This window comes from Mytilus californianus, unplaced genomic scaffold (assembly GCF_021869535.1).
Source record: "Mytilus californianus isolate M0D057914Y unplaced genomic scaffold, xbMytCali1.0.p SCAF_9, whole genome shotgun sequence".
NCBI classification, from domain to species: Eukaryota; Metazoa; Mollusca; class Bivalvia; order Mytilida; family Mytilidae; genus Mytilus; species Mytilus californianus.
The window spans coordinates 8,770,009-8,783,787 of NW_026262745.1; positions in this window are offsets into that span (position 1 = coordinate 8,770,009).

The following is a 13,779-nucleotide window of genomic DNA, read 5'->3' on the forward strand; positions in this document are numbered from 1 at the left end:
GTTTTTCGGGAGCATTAAGGTCATTTTGATGTCATACATACATGTAGAAAATTTTCCATTTTCTCTATGGGTTACAAGAAAATAATAGTTAAGACTCTCACTCTAAAATAAAAAGGCCATCCACTAATTGAGAAATCATTAACTTTTCCAAATATGCAGTGAAGTGCACTTTTAACTTTTTAAGTCAACAAGGTCACTGTTAAATCTTTGAAATGGCAAACAAAATAAATCTTCAAAAAACAACTTTAGAATAAATAATTGGATTAGATAGATGGAGTTAAAATAAAGTGCCTCCCAAAGGAAGTCAACTTCCAAATCCCCCAAACAGCAGCTGTCTGTCTGGAAAAATCTATTTCGTGATTTATAATTTGTTTCTTCTATATTATTTGACAATTCTCCTCGAAACTTTGAAATTATTGATAAAAAGTATATATATGAAACACAGACACTTTAAAATCTAATTGAAACTGATCAATTTTTCAAATCTATATAAAAGGCAAGTTAAATATGTATGGACTCTTTAAAATAATAATAGTAGAATTTGTAATATAAGTAATTTACGCAATATAGGTTGTCCATCCATACAGTTATGTAGACATAATTTTCTTATAACAATATCAAGAATATTTAATATTCAAGGTATGACGTCAACATATTGACTTGCAATTTTCAGACTATATAATAAAGTAGCAACGGAAAGTGAAAATCAATGTATTCATAATATCCTGTCTTACATTATTTCAATTATTAGGTAATTCTGGGCCTGATATTAGACCAATTTACTTCTTGACTTAAGAAACAAGGAATTCTAATTTAATATCTTTGATATTATGACATCAATTTTTTGTAATACTCATTCCATTAAAGATTTGAACCATTTTTTTACAGAGTAATTAAATCCATGAACTGAAGAACCTCAAAATAAGTTAAAATATTGAAATCAAAAGATTAGAATAGAAAATATACTGTAATGCTGCTACTTGAAAATTCTGCCACTTACCAAATGAAAGGAGACTGAGGGTATGATTTCAGCCTTGAATTGGAAAATAAAAATGTTTTATAAATATCTATCAAATAATGTACATCCTCTCCATTCTAATGTCAACAAAACATTTGTCTGTCCAATACAATACATTGTATCATTGTCAATGTTTTTGAATTTTTGTAATACGCATTTGTCCATCATACTTCTTTGATTTAATGAAAAAATGGCAAAATAGCTTTGTTTTGAGATTTATTAATATTTTGGTTTGAACATGTCTTAAAAATAGATTTCACTCAAGATGTCAGATATAAATATGTTGTCCATATCAAAATTTACAAAAAACTATGTGTTTAATAACCATTTTAGGTCAATACATATGTATATGTGTCAATTTTCACATGTCTATAATGACTATAACACCACAAATGCCCTTCCTTAAGTGACCAGTCTATATCATCCTTTTCATTCATCAGTAAAAAAAAACATACAATTTTGAAGAATTAGAAAAATTTCACTACTTTTTGCAATCACATGTTTTGGGGCCAATTATAATAGCTCTTATTCAAAAAAAGAAAAAGTATAACAATGTATTATACAAGGTTCTTATGCACTTTATATGAGGATACATGGTGGATATGGTTCAAAATAGTTTTCTAAATATGTATACACCTTATTTTTGTTATCTAAAATTTTATAAGTGGAAGGTTTAATATCTGACCAAACATATTTCTTTATTGATACTAAGCAATTGCGCATAGAAATAAAACCCAATGATTATTTATGTATTACATAGATCAGAGGACATTGATACGGACATGATTTTTTTAACAGTATAAACAATTTTCCTTCCTTGAGGATCATTATTCTTGAGCTTTTCAATTGTTTCAACTATAAATGGTGGACTGTTAAATCTTTAATAGTCTTGCCCAAGCTACATTCCTTTAAAAGCTAGTTTGTCTATATTTGACTTTGTGATTTGTCTACTTCATATAAATCTTAGTTATTAATTTATATGTATGCCTAGGTCCTGCCATTTCTTTAAAAGATTTGGACCAATCTTTCCAAATGGGATATAGTAACCATTTAGGCATATAAAATCTACCAACTTGGGTATAATTTCCTGTGTAAAAAATAATAATTTTGAGGGAAATATTGCAAAGAACAATCAAGGATTTATAAGTAACATACATCCTTGAAATAATAAAACAGTTTCAGAGGAAAAAAACCTAGAAAATTATTAAGTTTCTAGAAAAATTGATTCAGTAGTGATCTAAACAACGGCATTTTTACAGCGGATGACCTTGAGAGGTCATTCCGGTGATATGCTGGTGCAGAAATTCTGCAGATGGCCCTTGGGTTTTTAAGCACCCATCACTTCGTGTAAATCATATAAATATGCAGACATTATCGAGTGCAAAATAACATTCCTTATCGCTTGTTACAGTGTATATATTAATTTCATCAATAAATATTCATGAAAATATTTTTTAAGAACATAAATAAATGATATGAAAATGTTTTGTCGTGAGAAATATATATCAGTAACAAATCACGAACACCGAAAATGTGTGTTAACGCATGCAGAAGAATAGATGATCTGCTATATATATAACTGTTATACATTTGTACAAATATTAATATAATATATAACAACAAACCAGATTATACTGATAACAAATGATTATATCATTACAATATAATAATTATTACGGTGAGGTTGAATTCCCTGTTATTTATTCATCATCCACACAGGAACTTGTCTCTGAAAAAAAAATATATCAGTAATCTATGTACCTTAACCTAACTTTCAAGTATAGAGATATGATTTTTTTTCTGAGACAAGTGCCTGTGACCAATCCACCAGAACTTGCGGTCATCCGATGTTCAGTACTTTGATTTAAAAATTCGCTGTCATCCACAATTATTTTTTTTGTAATTGCAAATTCATCTTCCAAATGGGGGAATGGTTCCAACCTGTTAAAACTTTTCCAGTTGCACAGTCTCAGTCAGAATAAATATTGTGTTGTAAACCTGGTTCATAGCAGTATAATAGTCCCAGTGTAAACACTAAAGTAAAATAACCACTAGTGGCACTACCTGCCAGATGTCATTACTGATTTTCTCTGTCTTTTGGTGATAAGATAAATAGGGATTAAATATGGCACATATGTATAATTGGGACCCCTAATGACGAGTAATGTAAAAGAAGGCCAAAATTTGCACTGACTGAAATAAACTATAGCAATAACAGCTTATGGCAGATTCCAAATAAGAAAGTTGAAAAATTCACAAAATTATTTTTAACAAAATAAACACCAATAAGGTTCTGTTTTGGAATACATGTTATAGACAGGTTTTTCCAATTATCTGCCTTAGTTTGTGACGCGACTCCTAGGCGTAGTACGATCGCCATTACAACCGTGAAAAAAGTGTAAATAAGATATACATCTATTTCCCAGACCGCATATAATTAACGTAAACACAAGAATGTGAAGCGTACTTGACCTCTGCAAAATTACAAAATAAATAATAAAGTAATTATAGATAAGGAATGGACATTAAAATTATAAGTGTATTGCAGGCCAGGTGTCGTGTCCTTAAAATATAACTCATTTTATTTGATACGTTAGAACCGAGACTTAATATTAGCGAATACGAATCCCAGGTTACATATCGATTATAATCATTTGGTAATCATAATATTAATTATTATAACACATACGTAAATAAAAATAAATTGTCTTGCGGGTCGAATGTGATATATCAGAAAAACCAGGTGCAATTTTATCAAACTCATAGAAATTTCTGTAGTCATGCAAACCTATAAAGAGGCAGTCCTAAAATTCAACAATCTTCTAACCCGACGGTCCTATATTCGACAGCCTGTTTTCTCCGGCGCGCGGTTACTTACATCTTCTGAAAAAAATATATCTATAGACATGTACCGTTTGATGATAAACTTTTTCACAGAAACGAATTTTTTTGCTTGTGGTTCGACTCACGTATACTGCTCAAAATTGAGTGACGTTTTCGTATCACTTTTGTCTCCGCATGAATTGCGCTATATGCTATCAGTGCGCCGGGCCATATGTAGACTTAACTTTGCAATTTAATTGGGCCGAAGAAGTTTTGAAATTTCACGGCCCATGTTATCATATAGTTATTCGGTGTTCGATTCCAATTTCTTTTGTAGAAAAATTACTTGACATGAAACAACTAGTATGCATAGTATAACATCATGCTGAAAATAAATGAATGTCATTAAACCACAAAAGACACAAACGTGTTAATTAAAAGCAATGATTAGAATTATGTTTGAAAAGCGTCATTTAGTGTTTTGCCACTTTCCCCATCCCCACCACCCCAAAACAGAGGTCTCGTATATTTTCATCCTGAATCTGTATTAGACTCCTTTATAAGTCCCCGATATATATAATACAGTGAAATAAAGAATTACAGTATTACATTAGGGATGTATATTGGACCATCCGACTAAAGTGAATATATACTTTAAGCACACATTCCTTCATATATGGACCATTAAGACGAGGTTTATAGAGAAGTGCCCTTAATAGTAAGTTTTGCTGTGATTTGTCTATAAATGCAGCTGTTTGTAAAACCTTTAAGTTTTTCAGCAAGAACTGGCACCCAGGAATAAAATAGTTTACTAGCCTTACTTTTCGAAATATGAAAGCGCCGTCCCAAATAACCAAACATCAAACTAGGTGTTAACCTTTAAATCAGTACGATCGAGCAACAGCTGATCTGCAATATCGTAGTTGAAAAGTAAATTGTGTATTTATTCCACTAAAGTACAGAAAACTTAGTTACATAAGACAAGTATACAATAAGGCGTAACTGTCATTCATAATATGTCTATTTATACGCTGACGTGCTGACGTGGTTTCCTGATTTTATTCAATTTTGAACTCCTTACTCCTCTGTGAACAATATATTTGTCTGTGTTAATGTTGTCGGAACATCTGTCCATTTTGCAGCCTAAAGATAGTCGTCATGTATAAAAAAAATCGTCTCTTCATACTTGTTTGATTTGCATCCAATTATAACTACATGTTCATGCATTTAGCCTCGGGGTAGGTTTCATTATTATTATCTAAAGAAATGTGCAGGAACGGATTTAGGGGGTGCCCAGGCCCCCTTATGAAGCTTCATTCATGGTTAATTCAGACTTTTTACCGCTTCCACTACAAATTGTGTCTTGTTTGGGGACCCCCCCCCCCCCCTTTTCAAAATCCTGGATCCATCTTAATGTGTAGATCTTCTATACAAACAGAGGCAGATGCACTGTAGTCATCGGATTAATTTTCATAGATAATTTCGTTTGACGACGTGTCAACATTCGTCTGCCAGTGTAATTTTACTTTCATAAAAAGTTTTATGAAAAAAAAAAGAATTGTGTGCAGTCAGCACAGCACTACTTGTATAGTTCACATATTTTATTTATTGATTTTTTTTTGCACATCTGAAATTTTCTACAATTATTTGAACAAATATTAACTGCACAAGAAATGCCTCCACCTTTTTTTTTATAACTTTCGGCAGTATTCATAGTGAAATAAATAAGAAAATGAAGGAAATACAAATGTAAACAGAAAATCGATAATGTTTTGATCAATACTCGTGTGTTATTTTTCACGGTTGTAATGGCGGATCGGTCACGTGAGAGGTTAATGGATGCGCCCATGTTTTCTAGGGCAATTATAGATAAACCCGTCTATACTTATATAAGTATACACTTTTTGACAAAAAATAGATCTATTCACATTATATTTTTTAAATAAAGGACACCTTAAAAAAATGTTGCTATCATAACAAAATTGACGGAAAATTCTTATGTTAGCAACACAAACAATCCTGATATCTTCAGTATTTTCAAGGTTTGGATGTATATCTTGCTTAAATATGAAAGGCAAATTGGAATAAAATATTTCTTAACATCTGCACCAATGAAAAAGGAATTGTAATAACTTTTAAAAAAGGATTATCTTGGAGTTGCTAACATAAGATTTGACAGACATGAACAATGCTGCTAACATAAGATTTGACAGAAATGAAGTTGTTGCTAACATAAGATTTGACGGACTTTTTTGTTGCTAACATAATATTTGACAGACTTTTTTGTTGCTAACATAATATTTGACGGACTTTTTTGTTGCTAACATAAGATTTGACGGACTTTTTTGTTGCTAACATAAGATTTGACGGACATTATTGTTGCTAACATAAGATTTGACAGACTAAATAGTGTTGCTAACATAAGATATTGATGGACTTGTTGCTAACATAAGATTGTGCTAACATAAATAAATTTGACAGACAATATATATTTGAGATTTTCAACTAACATTGGAGATCTTATCCTAGTTGAAAGTCATATTTAGAACTCCTGCAAAATAACGCAGCCTGACATTTAACAAGATTTCAACCCAGGACAGATAACTCTTAATTTGTAGCACATCCAAATGTTGCTAACATAACATGACAAGTTTGACAGAACTTATGTTAGCAACAGATTTGATAAAACTATTGATTGAATAAAGTAAATTGAAAGATCCAAAATGTGTTTGTGTAATGTACATTATGAAATACAATTTTAACAGGCTTATATAAGTACCTACAATGATGTGGCAAGATTTTATGAACATGTTGCTATCATAACATTTATTGACAGACGAGCATCTAATAAGCAAGGTATTTGAAATTGAAAAAAATATATATAACAGATGTTTTTAACAAAAGAAAAGCAAAAGATTTGGAAACAGGGATGTTTGAATAATCAGACTATACTAATTAAAACCATCATACCAGTGTCAATTTAAAGCATTGTAACGCATAAACCTTGTGTCAAAAAATGGGAAGTAATTTCCGTCAAACATTTCAAATTTTTCAACTTGTTTTGATAATTTCTACTTTTAATGGAAACAATCATGTCCAATAATTGGTTTTCTTACTTTATTTAACATTACTATTCAATAAAATATTCACATATTATCATTCAAATAACAGTTAGTATTATTTTTATTAATTAAAAAATTTGTTCTTTTTGACGGAAATTTTCTTTTCTTTAGATGCAATTATGGAATCTGCCCTAAACAGTCTCCAACTTGTTAAAAGAAGTATGCCAATATGAAAGCGGGCTGTCATTCAATATTTTGTCAAAGGAAGTGCTTAAACGTTTTCCAAATTTACATTTAATTACAAATGAGGGTTTTATAAGATGCAAGTAGTTTTGTTGACAAACGTCGTCTGTATTTTCCGCCATAGATCTTCATCTGTGACGTAGAGTGCTATAAATTCCGAACTTTTGACGGAAAAGATACGATATGTGTTCGAAAACAATTTGTAAAATTCATCCTACAAAAACAAATATTGTCACATGTTGAAAGGTCACAAACCCTGATTGGACTCTATATGATACTCCGGTTACAGTATCAAAAGAAGCAACTCATTTAGGTATAACTAGAAGCTGGAAAAAGGAAGGAGAAATAAATGTGGCAAATAGAATAAAGCTTGCAAGACGAACTTTGTATGCACTATATAAATGGGCTCTGGGGTGCATAGGACAAATGGTTTGGATCCAGTAACGTCTTTTAAAATCTACAACACATATGTTCTGCCAAGACTCCTTTATGGTTTGGAAGCTATTCCTTTAAATAAGACCAATATAACACAGCTGGAATCTTTTCATAGAAAAAATTTAAGACATCTCCAATCTCTTCCTCAACGTACGACAATAGCTGCAATATACCTCTTGATTGGCGGTCTCCCAATCGAAGCTGAACTTCACAAAAAGCAATTGTCTTTTCTTCACAATTTACTTTCTTCGAACGTTCAAAGAGTTAAAGATATCATCATTAGACAAATGTCGGTTAACTTACTACGATAACCGAACAGCTTTTTCTCCGTACAATTCGAGAAATCTTATCGAAGTATGGACTGCCTCCGATTCATCTTCTTCAAGAATCTCTCCCTTCAAAAATGAAATGGAAATCTTTGGTAACGAAGCAATTGAACACCTACTGGCTAAATACTTTAAAGGACGATTCTGAATCTAAATCAACTCTAAGATATATGGAAACTAAACATCTACTATAATATTAATAATCATAATAAAGCTATATGTTTGAAGACAATTGCTAAAGCGACACTTTTAGATTTTTATTGGTTCTGTTATTATCAGTGATGTGACGCAGAGAATTTTATATATACAGTCAAATTGTGAATTACCAGAGACAGACATATAAACGTCTCTGGAATTACCAAACGTTGTACCAAAAGAGAAGATAAGAAGTCGGAAATTCGGAGAATTTTGATGCATCATATTTTTAAGAAAAAAAAAACAAAAAAAAAAAAAACAATCAGGGGTGATCATTTCCAAAACACTGCCTTTTCACTGGGACTATTATGTTAGTATAATAGTCCCAGCTTTTCATTTGTAATTTTTCCACTTCCCACTTTTTCCTTCTTTTCCCCAGATCCCACCTTTTTTGCCCCTATATCCCACATCCGCACTTTTTTCCCTGATGCCCTCTGAAAAACTTAAAATATAATAATATAACATATGCATATACATAAATACAACTTCTATGCAAAACAAACGTGAAAAACATACAAATTATATGTGTTACGTTTCATGAACATATTTTCTTAATGATGTACAAGGCAAATATATGGATTTTTAGCTGACTATAGATAAATTTCTGTGATAAACATTATTTCGTTGGTAATACCAGAGACATATAATACATGTATTCTATGTCTCTGGTTTTACATGTTGTATATTATTAAATTTGATAATTAGCTTTTTTGTTCTAAAAACAAAAAAAATATGATACCTTTGTTTGAACTGTTGTATCGATCCTCTATCTTTTTTTATTTCTACAGGAATACTGTTTCAAAGAACAGTACCGGAATATTAAAATGTCTTTTTCGTAAAATTTGTTAGCGTGGTATGACAAGACAATTAGTGTCTGATGAACGCAAAGAATATCATTGACATTTTGGTTATTGTTAAATTGACACAGATAATCAGGAATAATATAATTTTAGGGTCAGTGACTGTATATCACAAATGAATATACGGTCAATGCAATTTGACTGTGCAGTATATAATGTATTATGATGGAATTGACATGCTATATAGTTATTTAATAAAAACAGGAGACAGTGTGTGAAAGTAAACCAAAACTTTAGTGATATGCTTGATGTATTTTGAGGGGAACCCATTCTGTTTAATATTTCTATCAATGACTAAAAGAATGTTCCTTTCATAATTATGCTGTATGTAATTTTTGCTCTTGATGAAGTAAGCATTTATTCAATACAGTGGGTTTCTGCAAATAAAACCCAGACAAATTCCAGTTATCTCTGTTGTCAAAAACACACAATAAGGGACGACCATTTGATATTCTGGGGTGGGATATGGTTGTTGCAAATTTTTTTATATAATTTCAGGTATGTCAACACTTAATATTTAGACCAAGAACCTCAACTTATGGTAAAAGATTTGAGGTATCACAAGTATCGGATTCCCTCCCAAAAAATGAGACCAATGCTATGACCTCTAATTTTCTCCATGACAACATTTATGTACGTTTCGGCAATAAGGTTTATCATAGGTATACATATGGGCACCAAGTGTGCACCTTTAATAACAGACCACTTTCTGTTTTAATACTGTACAGTGGTTTTCTGCAAATAAAACCCAGAAAAATTCCAGGATATCTTTGTTGTGGACAGAAGGATTTTCCCCCGGATAGATGATTTATTTCATCTGTTGCTACTCATGCTATTTTTCCTCTCCACTATCCTGGAGTCGGTTTCACAAAAAAAACTTACTACTAAGATTAATCGTAAGTATACTGAATTGTTCATGACTTACGACCAATCTTAATCGTAAATTTTTTTTGTGAAACCGACTCCTGCATTTTATGTTGCAGAATATTCATTTTCATCCTGTTTTGTGCAAAGTAATTTATTTTCAGTTCTTACCAGGCCAAAACCCTCCTGCCCTACTCCGAAAAATCAAATGGTATTTCTATATATTGTGAAAATGAGATTTTACTAGGAGTTACAATTTGAATCAAAAGTTCGTCGTAAATATCAAATATTTGTAAAACTAGATATGGACAATGCCCCCCCCCCTTTTCTGCTCTGCCATATGCATGAGTATAGTTCCACATATTTTAGATTTGACAAACAGTGATTTTGGCATACAACTTGAAATTGTTACGCTGTCTGTAAGACACAAATGATTCCCCCGCCTGACCATAGGAAATTATAAATGTAACACTATGTATGATGATGTAACTGTAGGAGGAGATAGCCGAACAAACCATGATCTCTTTATGCAGCTAGTACCCGAAAAAAATGACTAAGTCCAACTACCTGTCATTTTCAGAATATTTAAAAGAAATCAAAATCCTGTGGCAATGCACACCTCCATTATGTGTATGAACATCCTACAAAATATTAAATCTGTATCTCCAAAACTGTAGGAGGAGATAGCCGGACAAATCATGATTTCTTTATGCAGCTAGTACCAAAAAAATGACTAAGTCCAACTACCTGTCATTTTCAGAATATTTGAAAAAAAATCAAAATCCTGTGGCCATGCACACCTTCATCATGTGTGTGAACATCCTACAAAATATTAAAGTTGTACCTCCAAAACTGTAGGAGGAGATAGCCGGACAAACATTGTATCCTAATCCGGACAGACGGACGGACGGACGAACGGACGAACGGACGGACAGGGGTAAATCAATATGCTCCCCGACATTTTGTCGCGGGGGCATAAAAAAAAGCTGCAAGGGCAGTTATATATTTTGAAAAGAATTGGGAACACATAACCAGACTGGGTAAATTTACAGTTCATTATTTATTTTACATGTCTAATTTCAGTTTGGCATGTTTGTAGGGAACGAAATACAAGAAAAATAGAAACACACACTCCTGCAAATGTCAAACATAGTTTCTTCACTAAAAACTCGTAGAATGCGAACATGCGCCTTGAAGACCTTTAAAATTAAATAGTCAATAAAAAATGTCCTTTATTAATTCAAGATATGTTTTTTGCAAATTTCTTTTATATAATTTCAGGTAGATGAGCACTAAATATCTAGATTATGAACCTCAATTTATGGTAAACGATCATTTAGGTTTGAGGCATCACAAGAATAGGATTCCCTCCCCAATGAGGCCAGAACTATGACCTCTCATTTTCTACATGACAACATCTATGTACGTTTCGGTAATAACGTTTAAAGACAAGTTCTGGGTATGTTTTCCTCTGACTGTCAATGGTATCTTTACACTAAATCCATTGGATGCTTGATGTGTACTGATTGATGTTTTAGTCTTAGATGCATGATTTTATTTATTAGTTGTTATTGACTTTGATCTGTACTTAGTGTCTTTTTTGTGGGGATGTATAAATACCCTGCCACTTCCGGTCTGTGTTTTTGTTAGATGTTTTTTCTGCTTTGTACCGATCTGCTTAGTTAATCCCTTTTCAACTGACTTTTATAGTTTGTTCTTATGTGATAGTGTTACACCACTGTCCCAGGTTAGAGAGAAGGGTTGGCGCCAACAAACTAGTTAACCCCCCCCCCACACACACACACACACATACATTCTATATGTGCCTGTCCCAAGACAGGAGCCTGCAATTGAGTGGTTGTCGTTAAGTGCTGTTTCTCATATTTTATTTGATTATAGGTTTTTTGTATTTTTTTGTTAGTTTTGTAAAGTTTGTTCTTGTGTTGTGCAGTACACCCACTGTCCAAGGTTAGGAGGAGGTTTGGCGCCTTCAAACATGTTTAACCCCGTCACATTCTGTATGTGCCTGTCCCAAGCCAGGAGCCTGTAATTCAGTGGTTGTCGTTTGTTGCTGTATACCATATTTGTTTTTCGCTCATTGTTTTGTACATAAATCAGTTTGAATTGTTTTACATTTGTAATTTCGGGGCATTTTATAGCTGACTACGCGGTATGGGTTTTGCTCATTGTTGAAGGCCGTACGGTGACCTATAGTTGTAAACTTCTATGTCATTTGGTCCCAAGTGTGCACCTTTAATAGCAGACCTGTTTCTATATTGCTATGAATCACACTTTATGGCCAAATTAGGAAAGATCCGTTTAATTTCCATTTAATAGAAAAAAATATTAATACATTGTATTTACCGTTACCTTGATGATATTTTTTTGCTTTAGAAAATCAGTAACTCTCTTACAGAACTTCACAAATTTACCAAAAGGAACTGACTATAACTAAATCTGAGACAAGCAGCAATAATTGTCCTTTTCTTGGTTTGTATATTTTTTGTTTATCACGGGAAACACTTTTAAAAAATTACGACACAAGGGACGATTTTTCCTTGACTATTGTAAATTTACTTCTTGGGACGGTGTTGTTCCTTTTGTCCATTCTCATGGTGTGCATATTTCCCAGCTCGTTCTATACACCCGGATCTGTTTGATGTGTCGTTTGATGTGGTTGAGCTTTTGATTTTGCCATTTGATAAGGGACTTTCCGTTTGGAATTTTCCTTGGAGTTCGGTATTTTTGTTATTTTACTTTTTGTTTTTGTGACATTTTAGATTTTAATGAACATAACCTATGATTTAGTTACCTTAACACCTTTCATAGATATACAGATTTTGTTTGAAAGTTTGCCTATACATATAGAAATTTGTTACGGGATATTCCATACTAATTTTCACGCTGGTGATGTTTATAGAGCTCGTAAATTGGAAAATTTGAAACTAAAATATACAAAAAAAAGATGATTTCAACTGTGTCATGATACGTTCCTTTTTAAGATGGCGATGTTCCTCTTGCTGCATTCATGACATTTACATTCAGTGGTGGATCCAGAAATTTTCATAAGGGGGGGGGCACTGACTGCCTAAGAGGGGGCCCGCTCCAGTCATGCTTCAGTGATTCCTTATCTAATCAACCTAATTTTTCCCACAAAAGGGGGGCCCGGACCCCCTGAAAACCCCTCTAAATCCGCCTCTGACATTCCACAACTTGTAACAGTTTGCCAAACTATGTTTCAGTGAACCATATCTTAATTAGCGTAATTTTGTATCAACACACAAGTTACTAATACAGTGTTACAGACACCACAGTCTTTCGAATAATGTCAACAGTTTTTGCATTCGTCATCACCATCTTATTCATAAATATGATATTTCTCTTTATAAAATATCGTTAGACAGCATTTCTCCTATCTTCTACTGAATGTCATAAATTAAAATAAATTAACGAAAACTATATTTATATATATTTATATATATATATAATTTCAGTATTAATTTCTTTAATTTATTCAAACTCGTGATTTCCTCCAACACCAAGGACCACATGATTGATATACTAACTAATTCAGTTGAAATATCTGTTTTTATTTCTTCCAATGGTATAACGATTTTCGATACTTCTGCTTTCTTTTATTTCCCTGTTCAAGTTGGGATTCGTCCTGTTGATAGATGGAATGTGTAGTGTTTTTTTTTTTTCAACATATGGTCTTTAGATATGCAAAAAAGGGGCGGTGTACACACGTAAAACTAGTTTCTTCGTTCCACATTTTGTGTCTTTACCAAGTTACGCTATCTGGAACATTTGTTACTCGTCATTTCTGGTGCATTTAACTTACAGAAAGATATTATTTACGTCAGTTAGATAACTTTTTTCCACTGTCTTTTTCCAGTCTCTAAAGGTTTGTTCTTGCCATACATTATCATCACAGAATGTTTAAATCAATATAA